Source organism: Trichomycterus rosablanca, chromosome 15, assembly GCF_030014385.1.
Source record: "Trichomycterus rosablanca isolate fTriRos1 chromosome 15, fTriRos1.hap1, whole genome shotgun sequence".
In the NCBI taxonomy this organism is placed as follows: Eukaryota; Metazoa; Chordata; class Actinopteri; order Siluriformes; family Trichomycteridae; genus Trichomycterus; species Trichomycterus rosablanca.
The window spans coordinates 28,748,803-28,762,594 of record NC_086002.1 but is presented as its reverse complement, the minus strand read 5'-3'; the positions used below and the strand labels follow the sequence as shown (position 1 = coordinate 28,762,594).

The 13,792-nt window shown below is 41.2% G+C and overlaps 1 protein-coding gene and 1 pseudogene across 1 annotated transcript in view; both read right to left on the bottom strand.

Annotated features, from left to right (window-relative positions):
• LOC134328783 (uncharacterized) overlaps positions 1–13,792 on the bottom strand; it is a 266,319-nt gene that overhangs the window by 105,030 nt on the left and 147,497 nt on the right. The window lies entirely within an intron of this gene.
• Positions 2,743–2,851, bottom strand: LOC134329669 (5S ribosomal RNA; annotated as a pseudogene).

Below are 13,792 nucleotides of genomic sequence, written 5' to 3'. Positions count from 1 at the left end.
AGGAAATGACAGAACAAGCTGAGTGTCATCTGCATAGGAGTGGTAGGAGAAGCCATGGGAGGCTATGACCTTACCCAGAGAGCGGGTGTAGATAGAGAAAAGAAGTGGGCCAAGTACAGAGCCCTGAGGAACACCGGTTGAGAGAGTGCATGGGGTAGATATGGATCCCCTCCATGACACTTGGTAGGAGCACCCTTCCAGGTAGGAGGCCATCCATTGCCATGCTGAACCTGTTACTCCAAGGTTGGAGAGAGTGGTCAGGAGAATGCCGTGATTCACTGTGTCGAAGGCTGCAGAAAGGTCAAGAAGAATAATAACAGATGACAGTTTGGCTGCTTTGGCTGCATGAAGCTTCTCAGTAACAGCTACAAGTGCTGTTTCTGTAGAATGTGCTGCCTTGAAGCCAGACTGGTACGGATCGTGGAGGTCATTCTGAGTAAGAAAGGCAGATAGTTGGTTATAGACAGCACGTTCAAGAATTTTGGATAGAAAAGAGAGGAGTGAGACAGGTCTGTAGTTGTTAATGTCTATAGTGTCTAGTGTAGGTTTCTTAAGAAGGGGAATGACCTGAGCCTTCTTAAAAGCAGTAGGGACAACACCTGATGTCAGGGAGTTGTTGATGATGGGTGTGATGAAGGGGATTAGGTCCTGTGAGAGGTCTTTGAGGATGGTGGATGGTATAGGGTCAAGTGTGCATGTAGTGGGATTGCTGGATGAGAGGAGCTGTGTAACCTCATCCATGGTGAGTGGGGTGAAGCTGGTGAGTGTGTTGGTGGGTTGAGGGTCAGTTGAAAGTGGGTCAGTCGGAGAGAAGGATTGATTGATTTTGTCAATCTTGTCCTGGGTCAGTCGGAGAGAAGGATTGATTGATTTTGTCAATCTTGTCCTGGAAGACTGTTGCAAAGTCAGTAGCAGTGAGAGAGGCAGAAGGGGGAGGAGGAGGAGGGTTGTCAGTCTTAAAGTGTATGCCTTAAAGTGGCATACATATTTATTACAACATGGCAAGTGTATGCCTTAAAGTGGCATACATATTTATTACAACATGGCTAGTTTATAGTTCTGCTCACTATTAAAACTGGGTTTAACTTTGTATAGTAATTGTATTTCCTACTGCTTTTTGACTTAATTAGGTGGATTTTAACTTACGGATGCCCAACTGCCCAGTGTGCCGGCCCTTTCCTAATGCAAAAGGCTTAGTGACAGAAGAAGAGATTTTGTCTTTTCTTCCGGATGTGAACAGTACTTGCAATGTGCTCCTCGTACTGTCCATGCTATCACAGCCAGCAGTTAACTTTGTGAGTATAATCAACACCTTTTGTGTCCTGTAGCTCTCACTGACATGGGTGTAAATATTTAACAATGACATGGGTGTAAATTGTTAGCAAAGGTGGGTAGATTACACAAATTATCAAGAATCAGATTTCATCAGACAGAAATGTGTACAAAAGTGATTGAAACATAAGTAAATAAAAATATAAGTTATATTGAACCCACTGTTTCAAACCAGTGTTTTTGTTTTTATTTGCATTTTAACTACTGTATTTTTTAACTATACTGATATCTTATTTTTAAACTGTTATAAAACCTAGAGCAGTGATTGTTTTTATAAATTTAAGTTATTGGCCAGATTTAGCCTTTACTAAAGAAGATTATTTAAAGACAAAAAGACCCAATGTTATATTATTTATATCAAGTTTTAACTATTTTGAGACCTGCTGCCATGAATAACAAGTTTATAAAAACCACAAATCTATGTTTATGTGGCAGTAAATTCCAACACTACAAAATAACGTTTTTTTAAAATGTAGTAATTTAGTAATGTTTTTTATTTTTGTTTTATTGTACTGTAGGTGCCCTTGTGCCAGTACCGTGAGTGGTACTTCAGAAGTGGTGACCATCACAGGCTCGTGGAGATGGGACTAAAAGAGCTAGGAGCCATTGCTGATGACATTATCAAGAGAAACAGAAACTGAAGCTTCCATACCCCTACCTCTGCCCAGATTACATTGAAAACAGTGTGGCTATCTGAGTGCAGTTTATTTCAGTTTAAAGTTCAGTTTAAACATAAAAAAACTTGCTATTCTAAGTTCAGACAACTGGTCTGTTGAATGCTGATATGAATTTTTGAACAGTTGCATTTGCATGAACTTTTTTTATATTACAGCATGTGTATGTATGTCTTTATTAGTGATGCAAACTTCTGCCAATTTATTTTTATTGATAACCAATTTTCATTAGTTGTCAGTTAACCAATAACAACTGAACTTATAGTGTTCCATCAAAATATATTACAGCATGTGTATGTATGTCTTTATTAGTGATGCAAACTTCTGCCAATATATTTTTATTGATAACCAATTTTCATTAGTTGTCAGTTAACCAATAACAACTGAACTTATAGTGTTCCATCAAAATATAACAATTTTTATGTTATATAAGTTTTTTACTTCTTAAAAAAACATTGTAACACAGTAAACATGCCACTAATGTAGAACAATAAAAAACACAGTCCTGGACAATTTAGTGTCTCCAATTCACCTCACTTGCATGTCTTTGGACTGTGTGTTTTTTTTTTTGTTTTTTTTTTAAATAATTTCCTTTTGTACAGCCAGGATGGATAAGTTTTACTCAGAATGATTGCGTCAGCTGGCCTTTTTCTTGACGTATTGCTTTGATGGTGAAGAAAAAAAGAAAATTTTCGGCTCCTTTGGCAGGAGGTTGAAGTAAAGATGTGTGATGAAAAGCTTACAGCACCTAGTATTCCCAGGCGGTCTCCCATCCAAGTACTAACCAGGCCCGACCCTGCTTAGCTTCCGAGATTGGGTGTTCTCAGGGTGGTGTGGCCTTAAAGACGTCCATCATTCAGCCTGTACCATACTGTACTGTACCATACTGTACTGTACCACACTGTACTGTACCATACTGTACTGTACCATACTGTACTGTACCACACTGTACTGTACCTCACTGTACTGTACCATACTGTACTGTACCATACTGTACTGTACCTGACTGTACTGTTCAATACTGTACCATACTGTACTGTACCACACTGTACTTTACCATACTGTACTGTACCTGACTGTACTGTACCACACTGTACTGTACCATACTGTACTGTACCATACTGTACTGTACCTGACTGTACTGTACCACACTGTACTGTACCACACTGTACTGTACCACACTGTACTGTACCATACTATACTGTACCACACTGTACTGTACCACACTGTACTGTACCATACTGTACTGTACCACACTGTACTGTACCACACTGTACTGTACCTGACTGTACTGTACCGTACTGTACCACACTGTACTGTACCATACTGTACCACACTGTACTGTACCATACTGTACTGTACCACACTGTACTGTACCACACTGTACTGTACCACACTGTACTGTACCTGATTGTACTGTACCATACTGTACTGTACCACACTGTACTATACCACATTGTACTGTACCACACTGTACTGTACCACACTGTACTGTACCACACTGTAGTGTACCATACTGTACTGTACCACACTGTACTGTACCTGACTGTACTGTACCATACTGTACTGTACCACACTGTACTATACCACACTGTACTGTACCACACTGTACTGTACCATACTGTACTGTACCATACTGTACTGTACCGTACCACAATGTACTGTACCACACTGTACTGTACCATACTGTACTGTACCACAATGTACTGTACCATACTGTACCACACTGTACTGTACCATACTGTACTGTACCACACTGTACCATACTGTTTGGTGGAAAAGTGGCATTATGCTTCATATTTACTTACAGAAGAAATCATCGTCATCTTCTTCATTCTCTTCCTTTTGTATTATTTTCTTCTGAAATCCGTCATGTTGTAGATCCACAGGGGTGACGTGTCCCTCTTCTGTTGACTGCATTATTAAAGATCTAACAGACAGACAGACAGACAGACAGACAGACAGACAGACAGACAGACAGACAGACAGACAGACAGATAGATAGATAGATGTACTGTATTCATAATTAAAGGGCGCCAAGCAGCATCAAGAGTCCCTGTTGAGTTTGGTCCCTGTAAAGATTTCTTACTAGTAATAATTAGGAAGTTTTAAGTGAAGCTTTACTGTACTACTAATATGTTTTTATTCGAAACCTAAATATTCATGTATTTTTATGTGCTAATCTTTTTCTTGTTAATGTTTATCACACAAATGAATACATACTTACATACTACCTAGTTTGTATACAAAGTCAAAAGACATGTTTATACATTTGATGGGGATAATATGCTCTGGAAGTTATATTATTAATTAACAAATACAAAAGTGTCTGAATGCTTGTCTCTTTTACTACATATTGTTCTTTTTGCAGCCCGTGTATTGCTACTGGCCTCGTAACAACTTTACCACTAAGGTGAAACGGAGGGATACACCTGACGTTGCTCAGTGGTCGAAACACGTTGCCTCTATTCTGGGATATGCAGGTATGTTGCTTAAATATGTTATCTTTCTCATTGTTTTTGTTTTTAGTTTTGTAGTTTTTGTCAGAATATAGTGCGATTTAAAATATGGAATATAGTGCAAACCTTGTTTAAGTAAATAGCCTGTAGATTTTACACTATTTAGACAGCTATGAAGAAGCCAGGGCAAAAGCAAAATCAGGCAACTATGACATCAAACTTGGAAAGTGAGAAGAGAATCTGCCACACAGGCAAATAAGAACTCCTGCACGATGTAGAAGGCAACTGGACAGTGGTAAATACTTGCAGACACTTAAATTCTGTTTTTGAGGTTTTTTTTGTTGTGTTTTATAACAAAATATGCAATAATTGTGCAATACTATAGGTGTGTTCCATTTAGAAGGTAGCTGCCTAGTTAGTCATTGTCATCAAAAGCAGGTCCCTCGCTAGGCAGCATTTTAACCGACACGTAATTTTAGAAGGCAGCGCATTTGGGGCACTCTTCAGAGCAACTATGACATCAGTGGGCCGCACTTGACCTCTATTTACTCTCTTCTTAGGCAAGTGCCTTCTAAATGTAATGCACCATATATTATATTAACATATTGTATGTATCAATTATTTTTCCCAAACAGATGATGATGAAAACCTTCCAGTAAAAAGAAACTGCTGACCTCTAGCACGCCCACCTGTGAGTTATTTTTCTTTATGACGTTATACTGCAAGCATAGTGTTTTCATTCAAGCAAGCCATACTGTGGTTTAATATTTACTGTTTTATTATGTTTAATGCATTTGTAGTTACACCAAGAACTGAACTTTTTAGTGACAGAGCTGGACAGAGACTTCCATGTGAGTTTTGTACAGATTCTTAATTCAGATTTCTGTCAGATTTCCTTTTATTCTATGACATGTAGACTAAGTGACTTGCAAGTTTATTAGATACACCTCTTTTTAATTCACTTACTAAAAAAATATGTACATAAATTTTAACATTTTTTTTGTGGGTCTGTCCACAGATGTCCCACAGTCAGAGGCTACTGTGAACTCAGGGGGATCACTTGCTCATGGTGAGAAATTCAGCATTGTATTTATGTTGTGCAGTTAAATTAGACTGTGATGTACTGAATATAGAAACACTCAACACTGTCTTAAACGAGGCGTTGAAAACATCTAGCTTTTAATTAACTTTTAATTTAAGCAGACATTAAGAAATTTCTTCTTTACAATTAAAGATCAGTCGTTGGTAGAGAATATAATAAAAAAAAATATCCAGTTTGTGTTAATCCTTTACAGAAATTAAGGAAAAAAGAATATTAGGCTGTTTAAAAAGTAGCAGAGCCAGCATTTTTATTTTTCATGAATTGTTTGGCACACTAATGTATAAACAGTTACATATTAATTTGTTACAGCTTCACTGCCATACATTTTGTCTTGTGTCTTTTATATCAGTTTTAATTTGACAATTAAACAAATTTCAGAAAATTCTGAACTGAAGAGGGTGGAGCGGGCCATATTTGTTCGTTTGGACAACATTGAACAGAAGCTTTCAAATCTCGAAAGCATCCTTAGACGTCTTGTTCCTCAGAGCAGTGACTGCAGTAATTATATTTTGGAGACTCCTTTCAGCAGCAGAGATGAACTAAATGATCTCTGCCAGAAGCTGAAGTGACTACAAGAAAAAAATGGCAAGTCGGCAAAAATAGTATCAGATGATAACCTGATCATCTCACACTGCTATTAACCTTACCAGACTGTAGTATGTCTCTTTCTCTGCAACCTGTATTAACCCCATTTTACCCTGTTCTTCAATGGTCAAGACCCCCATGGGACCACTAGAAAGCAGGTGCTATTTGGGTGGTGGATCATTCTCAGCACTGCAGTGACACTGACATGGTGGTGGTGTGTTAGTGTGTGTTGTGCTGGTATGAGTGGATCAGACACAGCAGGGCTGCCAAAGTTTTCAAACCCCTCAGTTTCACTTCTGGACTGATGAAGGACTAGAGGATGACCAACACAAACTGCAGCTACTGTCTCTGACTTTACATCTACCAGGTGAACACAAAAGGTTTTTTAGAGTGGATAGTGAGTGGATGCAGTGTTTAAAAATTTTAATCACACACTTAACACACCACGTCAGGGTCACTGCAATGCTGATGGTGATCCACCACCCAAATAATACCTACTCTGTGCTGTTCCTAGGGGGGTCCTGACCATTAAAGAACAGGATAAAGTAGGGCTAACAAGGTATGTAGAGAAAGAGACAGACTACAGTCTGATATTGTAGAACTACAAACTGCACCTTATATGATCTGTGGACCTGATAACATCCACAAAGAGTATAGATACAAGGGGTGGTCATAACAATGTGATTCAATCGTGTATTTGCAATGTATTTCAGATCAATCACCTGAGTCTCCTTGGAGGAAAAACACCAGGCGAAGCTGTGAGGAGAGCTGTGCGAACTGTTGCCACAAATAATGTGTGGCGACAGTTTAGCATGAAAGGTCGTAAGGGGAAAATGAGATTTGAAGACATGGAGATCTGCAGCCTGATCATTCGTACGTACTTAATTATTTATTAAGTATCTTTAACCTATTAAATGTGTAGTGTACAATTGTAGTGAACAATTTTTAATATTTAAACCCAACAGCAAAACAAATACACCCCTCTCTTCAGAAGCATATTGCCAAGTTGAACAATACTAGGCTAGCTTATATTGTGCTTTTTAGATCTTTGTGGCCATAAAATCCTTCGTAAACGTTTTACTGACAAATTCCTTGAAATCACATTAGAGCAAACAAGGACACGGCAAGTAATCTAACCAGAGCTGGTTCATGGGGAGCCTGGCCACTGCCTATTTCCACTGTTTTATCAAAAAATAAGTGTGAAAAGCCGGAGGGCTCTCCCAAACAAGTCCAAAATGAAGGTAGGTGAATGACTAAAAACTTAAAATAGTTTCTAACCACCTATCCAGGATCTTCCTTTAATTTTGGAAAATAGAATGATGTATTTCACTGAAAGCAAGCACTACTGCCGAGTGCTGATTGGTTGGTGAGCTGACGCTGGAGTTATGGCCAGATATGACACAAAGCTGATGTGTGTCATAACTGGCCGTAACTCCAGCGTCAGCTCACCAACCAATCAGCGCTTAGTAGCAGTAAAGCTAGATTCTCCATTATCGAAAACCCATTTGCTGTAGAATAATGGAAATATTAATGTTAAGTCTTCTTTGTTTTTTTCATTGTAATACATCATTATATTTAGGGAAGATCCTGGACAAGTGGTTATAAACTATTTTTCTGGCTGTTGGGCTTACACACATTAGAATTTGACCTCTGCATTTAATCCATTTGTTTACATTTACATTTGTGCTGTGAGAACGCACACATACACACACTAGTGAACACTAGGGGGCAGTGAGTACACATGTGCCTGGAGCGGTGGGCTGCTCTAGCTATGGCACCCAGGGAGAAATTGTGGGTTCCTTCCTCACCAGCACTTCAGTCATGACCTGGCTGGGTAACAAACCCATAACCCTCCGGTTAAAAAACCCAGTTCTCTAACCACCAGGCTACAACTGCTCCAAAGACTGTGACCCAGATTTGAACCAGGGTTGCTGTGGCCATAACACAGAGTAGAAACCACTATACGGTAACAGTTCGCCACTGTCACCCCACTGACCCCACTGCTAGGGTTGGGCGGTATGACGGTATTACATTTTCAAAAATGGTGACGGTATTTTTTAAATGTGAAGCGCCAAATTTCTGCTTCAGGTCTACCTTGAAAACTGAGACTTTAGGACATGCGCGCATCCACAGTAAGGGAGGGGTAGGCGGGGTGGGAGTGGTAGGCGGTTGGAGCTCGCTGATTGGCTGTGGGGTGCTCACTGGTGTAAGCTGATAACACAGAGAGACGAGTGAAGAGCCACACTGGCTAGCGTTAGCTGTGAGCTAACAAGCAGAAACTGAAAAACGGCTCGTCTTTAAATTTTTCAAAAAAAATAAATTTTATCAGTTCAACCGGAAATGAACACAAGCGTGCATGCGCGGACATGTACTTATTTACTAAATATATCTTCAGTGTAAATCGAGCACAAGTGTTGAGAAAAAGGAGCAAACAGTGATAATAACGTTACGCCCAATCCGCTGTTCTGACTCGTCTGCCATAGATTTTCCTGCCTATGTGTAAGAACTATTTTTTCCTAAATAAAAGCGCTACATTAAGAAAAAAGAACGTCTCACCTGTCGTGTAATGTGAATTATAAAATATATTGTCTGGTGTGTAGGGAAGAGATCGGATTTGTACCGTTTCCGTGCTCATGTTTTGCACTGAGCTTGTGTGACATTTAAAGTAGCGTTCTCGTTAACCACTCAAATGTTTGGACTTTTTTTGTTTGGAATTATTTTAACATTACTTTACACACCGTCATCGCATCGCATCGCATGAACATTTACATTCATATTTTTTGTTACGGTATAGAACTTAATTCTGGATTACAGGCATAAATAATCGTACACGTTCATACACTTTTAAGAAATATCTGTAACTATAAACTAAGCAGTTAACTTTTGAAATATATTGAAGTGTGTAGCTGCTATTATTCTGTTTTGTGTGGGCAGAGAGAGATTACAATGCCAAAATGTTAGGTGTTAATGTTTGTGTTAAAGTGTAATTGATACACAAATACACATTTACTAAGCAATAAATAAATAAAATACACATTTACTAAGCAAGAAATAAATAAAATACACATTTACTAGGCAAGAAATAAATAAAATACACATTTACTAAGCAAGAAATAAATAAAATACACATTTACTAAGCAATAAATAAATAAATTTATTATAGATCAGACAAGATAAGCAATGTTTGACATTCAGATTTTTAAATCTTTTTATAATAAAACATTGAAATATTGTAATTACACTCAAGTGTGTACACTGTAAAGTTTGTCCGCGATGCCCCCCCCCCCCCCATGGTAATACCGTATACCGCGGTATTTCCTGAAGATGGTATGACGGTATGAAAATCGGCAATATCGCCCAACCCTACTCACTGCTGCCACATCACCACCCCACACTTACACACACACACATACACTCATATCCACATACTTTTGGTTACACACAGCTCAACACTAGAGAGAGGGGTCACATACTTTTGGCTGTACAGATTAGTGGGCGTGGCCACACCTGAGGTGAATGTTAGTGAGACTGAGTGCTGCTCTGCTCTCAGCTCCAGCTCACACTGTGACATCATGATGATGTCACAACATTCTACAGGCTCCTATATAAGCTCCGCTGCTGCTGCTTCATTCTGAGTCTGAGCATCGAAGATGCAACATCTAAAATGTCCTGGTTCAGGAGGCTGTGGTGTTTTAGCGTCCCGGCCGACGACGAGCCACTGAGACCCAGACCTGAGAGGAGGGTGAGAAGGAGGAGATGGTGGAGACGCAACAGGACAGAGCGACAGGAGAACACCAATGTGGAGGAACATCAGAGGATGGGAAATGAAGAGAACCCAGAACCAAGCACACAGGTTCTGCCGGACCAAGGGCAGGACCTGGAAATACAGGCAGTTCTGGAGAATTACATCCAGGAACTGGAGGGGCAGGGGATTCGGATAAACCGAGCCCAGGTCCTGGAAGATCAAATGTTTCTGTTGAACCGAGCCCAGGTCTTGGAGGATCAGATGGATCAAACTGACCAAGCCCAGGTCCTGGATGAGCAGGTGGATCAAACTGACCAAGCCCAGGTCCTGGATGATCAGGTGGATCAAACTGACCAAGCCCAGGTCCTGGATGAGCAGGTGGTTCTGATGGACCAAGCCCAGGTCCTGGAGGATCAGGTGGTTCTGATTGACCAAGCCCAGGTCCTGGAGGATCTGGTGGATCAAATTGACCAAGGGCAGGATTTAGAGAAGCAGGATCAGGTGGAAATTGACCCAATGCATAAAATGGATGAGCTGCTTGTTCAGCTGAGGCAGGTGCACGAACGCATAGCGCATCTGGTTCTGAGGAAACAAGCAGAAGAACTGAAGGAGCCGGTGGTTCTGAAGAACCAAGAGAAGGAACAGAAGGAGCAGGTGGTTCTGGAGAAGAACCCAAAGGAGCAGGTGGTTCTGGAAAGCAGAGTGAAGGAACCGAAAGAGCTTGGGGTTTTAATAGACCAGCTTCATAAAATGGAGGAGCAGGTAAGTGTGCTGGACCAAGTGCAGGACCTGATAGATGATGTGATTCTGAAAAACCAGAAGCAGGATGTTCTTATGGACCAACTGCATAAACTGGAGAAGCACCTGATCCTGGAGGTGGAGAGCAGGAATCTGGAGGAGGTAGCCACACCAGATATGACAAGGAAAGTGAACTGGGTGGCTGAGGAAGAGATAAACCTGGATGAGGAGGACTCAGAGGAACAGCTGGTCTTGGAGGTGGAGAGCAGGAATCTGGAGGAGGTAGCCACACCAGATATGACAAGGAAAGTAAACTGGGTGGCTGTGGAGAACCAAGAGGAAGAGAACCCAGAGGAGCAGATCTCGATTACAGAAGGTATTGAAGGTACAGTGTATCACAAAAGTGAGTACACCCCTCACATTTCTACAGATATTTAAGTATATCTTTTCATGGGACAACACTGACAAAATGACACTTTGACACAATGAAAAGTAGTCTGTGTGCAGCTTATATAACAGTGTACATTGATTCTTCCCTCAAAATAACTCAATATACAGCCATTAATGTCTAAACCACCAGCAACAAAAGTGAGTACACCCCTTAGTGAAAGTTCCAGAAGTGTCAATATTTTGTGTGGCCACCATTATTTCCCAGAACTGCCTTAACTCTCCTGGGCATGGAGTTTACCAGAGCTTCACAGGTTGCCACTGGAATGCTTTTCCACTCCTCCATGACGACATCACGGAGCTGGCGGATATTCGAGACTTTGCGCTCCTCCACCTTCCGCTTGAGGATGCCCCAAAGATGTTCTATTGGGTTTAGGTCTGGAGACATGCTTGGCCAGTCCATCACCTTTACCCTCAGCCTCTTCAATAAAGCAGTGGTCGTCTTAGAGGTGTGTTTGGGGTCATAATAATGCTGAAACACTGCCCTGCGACCCAGTTTCCGGAGGGAGGGGATCATGCTCTGCTTCAGTATTTCACAGTACATATTGGAGTTCATGTGTCCCTCAATGAAATGTAACTCCCCAACACCTGCTGCAATCATGCAGCCCCAGACCATGGCATTCCCACCACCATGCTTGACTGTAGGCATGACACACTTATCTTTGTACTCCTCACCTGATTGCCGCCACACATGCTTGAGACCATCTGAACCAAACAAATTAATCTTGGTCTCATCAGACCATAGGACATGGTTCCAGTAATCCATGTCCTTTGTTGACATGTCTTCAGCAAACTGTTTGCGGGCTTTCTTGTGTAGAGACTTCAGAAAAGGCTTCCTTCTGGGGTGACAGCCATGCAGACCAATTTGATGTAGTGTGCGGCGTATGGTCTGAGCACTGACAGGCTGACCCCCCACCTTTTCAATCTCTGCAGCAATGCTGACAGCACTCCTGCACCTATCTTTCAAAGACAGCAGTTGGATGTGACGCTGAGCATGTGCACTCAGCTTCTTTGGACGACCAACGCGAGGTCTGTTCTGAGTGGACCCTGCTCTTTTAAAACGCTGGATGATCTTGGCCACTGTGCTGCAGCTCAGTTTCAGGGTGTTGGCAATCTTCTTGTAGCCTTGGCCATCTTCATGTAGCGCAACAATTCGTCTTTTAAGATCCTCAGAGAGTTCTTTGCCATGAGGTGCCATGTTGGAACTTTCAGTGACCAGTATGAAAGAGTGTGAGAGCTGTACTACTAAATTGAACACACCTGCTCCCTATGCACACCTGAGACCTAGTAACACTAACAAGTCACAAGACATTTTGGAGGAAAAATGACAAGCAGTGCTCAATTTGGACATTTAGGGGTGTAGTCTCTTAGGGGTGTACTCACTTTTGTTGCCGGTGGTTTAGACATTAATGGCTGTATATTGAGTTATTTTGAGGGAAGAATAAATTTACACTGTTATATAAGCTGCACACAGACTACTTTTCATTGTGTCAAAGTGTCATTTTGTCAGTGTTGTCCCATGAAAAGATATACTTAAATATCTGCAGAAATGTGAGGGGTGTACTCACTTTTGTGATACACTGTACATCTTGAGGGGGTTTATGAGCTGTGTGGTGTCTAATCCATCATGGCGCTGAATCAGGTTTCATTTCTCCAGCAGATCCACTTCAGGCTGATGTTCTGGAGAACGTCTTCGGGTCCTCGTCTGATGAAGTGGTGCAGCAGCAGAACGGTCGAGCACGTTCTGATTGCTCCCACCTTCATGAATCAACCTAAAGAGTGTCTGAGACTGATGGAGACCACGGTGGAGAACCCAGGTGGATTATTAACAGATCTAAATATTCATTATAATGAGCAGATGAAGGCTGGAGTGTTCCTCTAACACATGTGTGTGTTGTGTGTGTGTGTGTGTGTAGGCGTGTCCGTGCCCGCCGATGCTCCCGTGCCCCCAGTCTCCATGATGAAGCTGAAGAGGATGAGCTCTGCATGCATCGTTTCTCCTGATCATCTGGAGAACCTGGAGGAGCCGAATGAAGAACCACCAGACAACCCGCCAAGCTCCAGAAACTTTCCATCATCTAAATCAAAATAAAGTTCTTTAAAAATAAACAGCTGGATTTAGTTCTGGTGCTTATTAAAGGTGGAAACATCTGGTGAACATGGAGGAACCCTGCTGAACTGCCATCTTCAGATCTTCAGAGGTTCTTCTGCAGTTTTCTCAGCGGTGCTACCACCTCACCGCTCTGTATAAAGATCTGATCTGTGGAGGCTGCAAAAATAACTGTCCGTTCAACGGGTTCAACATTTTCTTCCATCTCAGGACCTTCAGAACTGCTTTAGAGATCCAGCTGGGTTCTTCTTTACCTCCCTGATTTGGGAAGGTTCAGAGTCATACCAAAGTTCTTCTCTATCAGAAGAATTAAGGAGACGGTGGTGCTGGACATTTAGATCCTTAAATATGGTTTGATATTCTTGCCATGATGTGATAGAGGAGGTTCAGAAGTGGTTCCTCAGACCTGGTGGTTCCTTAGACCTCCTGACTTTGTTCTCACATTATTTTAATGTTAAATGAATTAAATTCATCATTTAATTTGCACTTAATCACCCGACATGAAAATCAAACGAATGTTTAACAATTAAAAAGTAAAACCTCAAAAATATTGGACATTTTATTCAGAAGTCTGTGGACGCCACTTTGACAGCGATTACA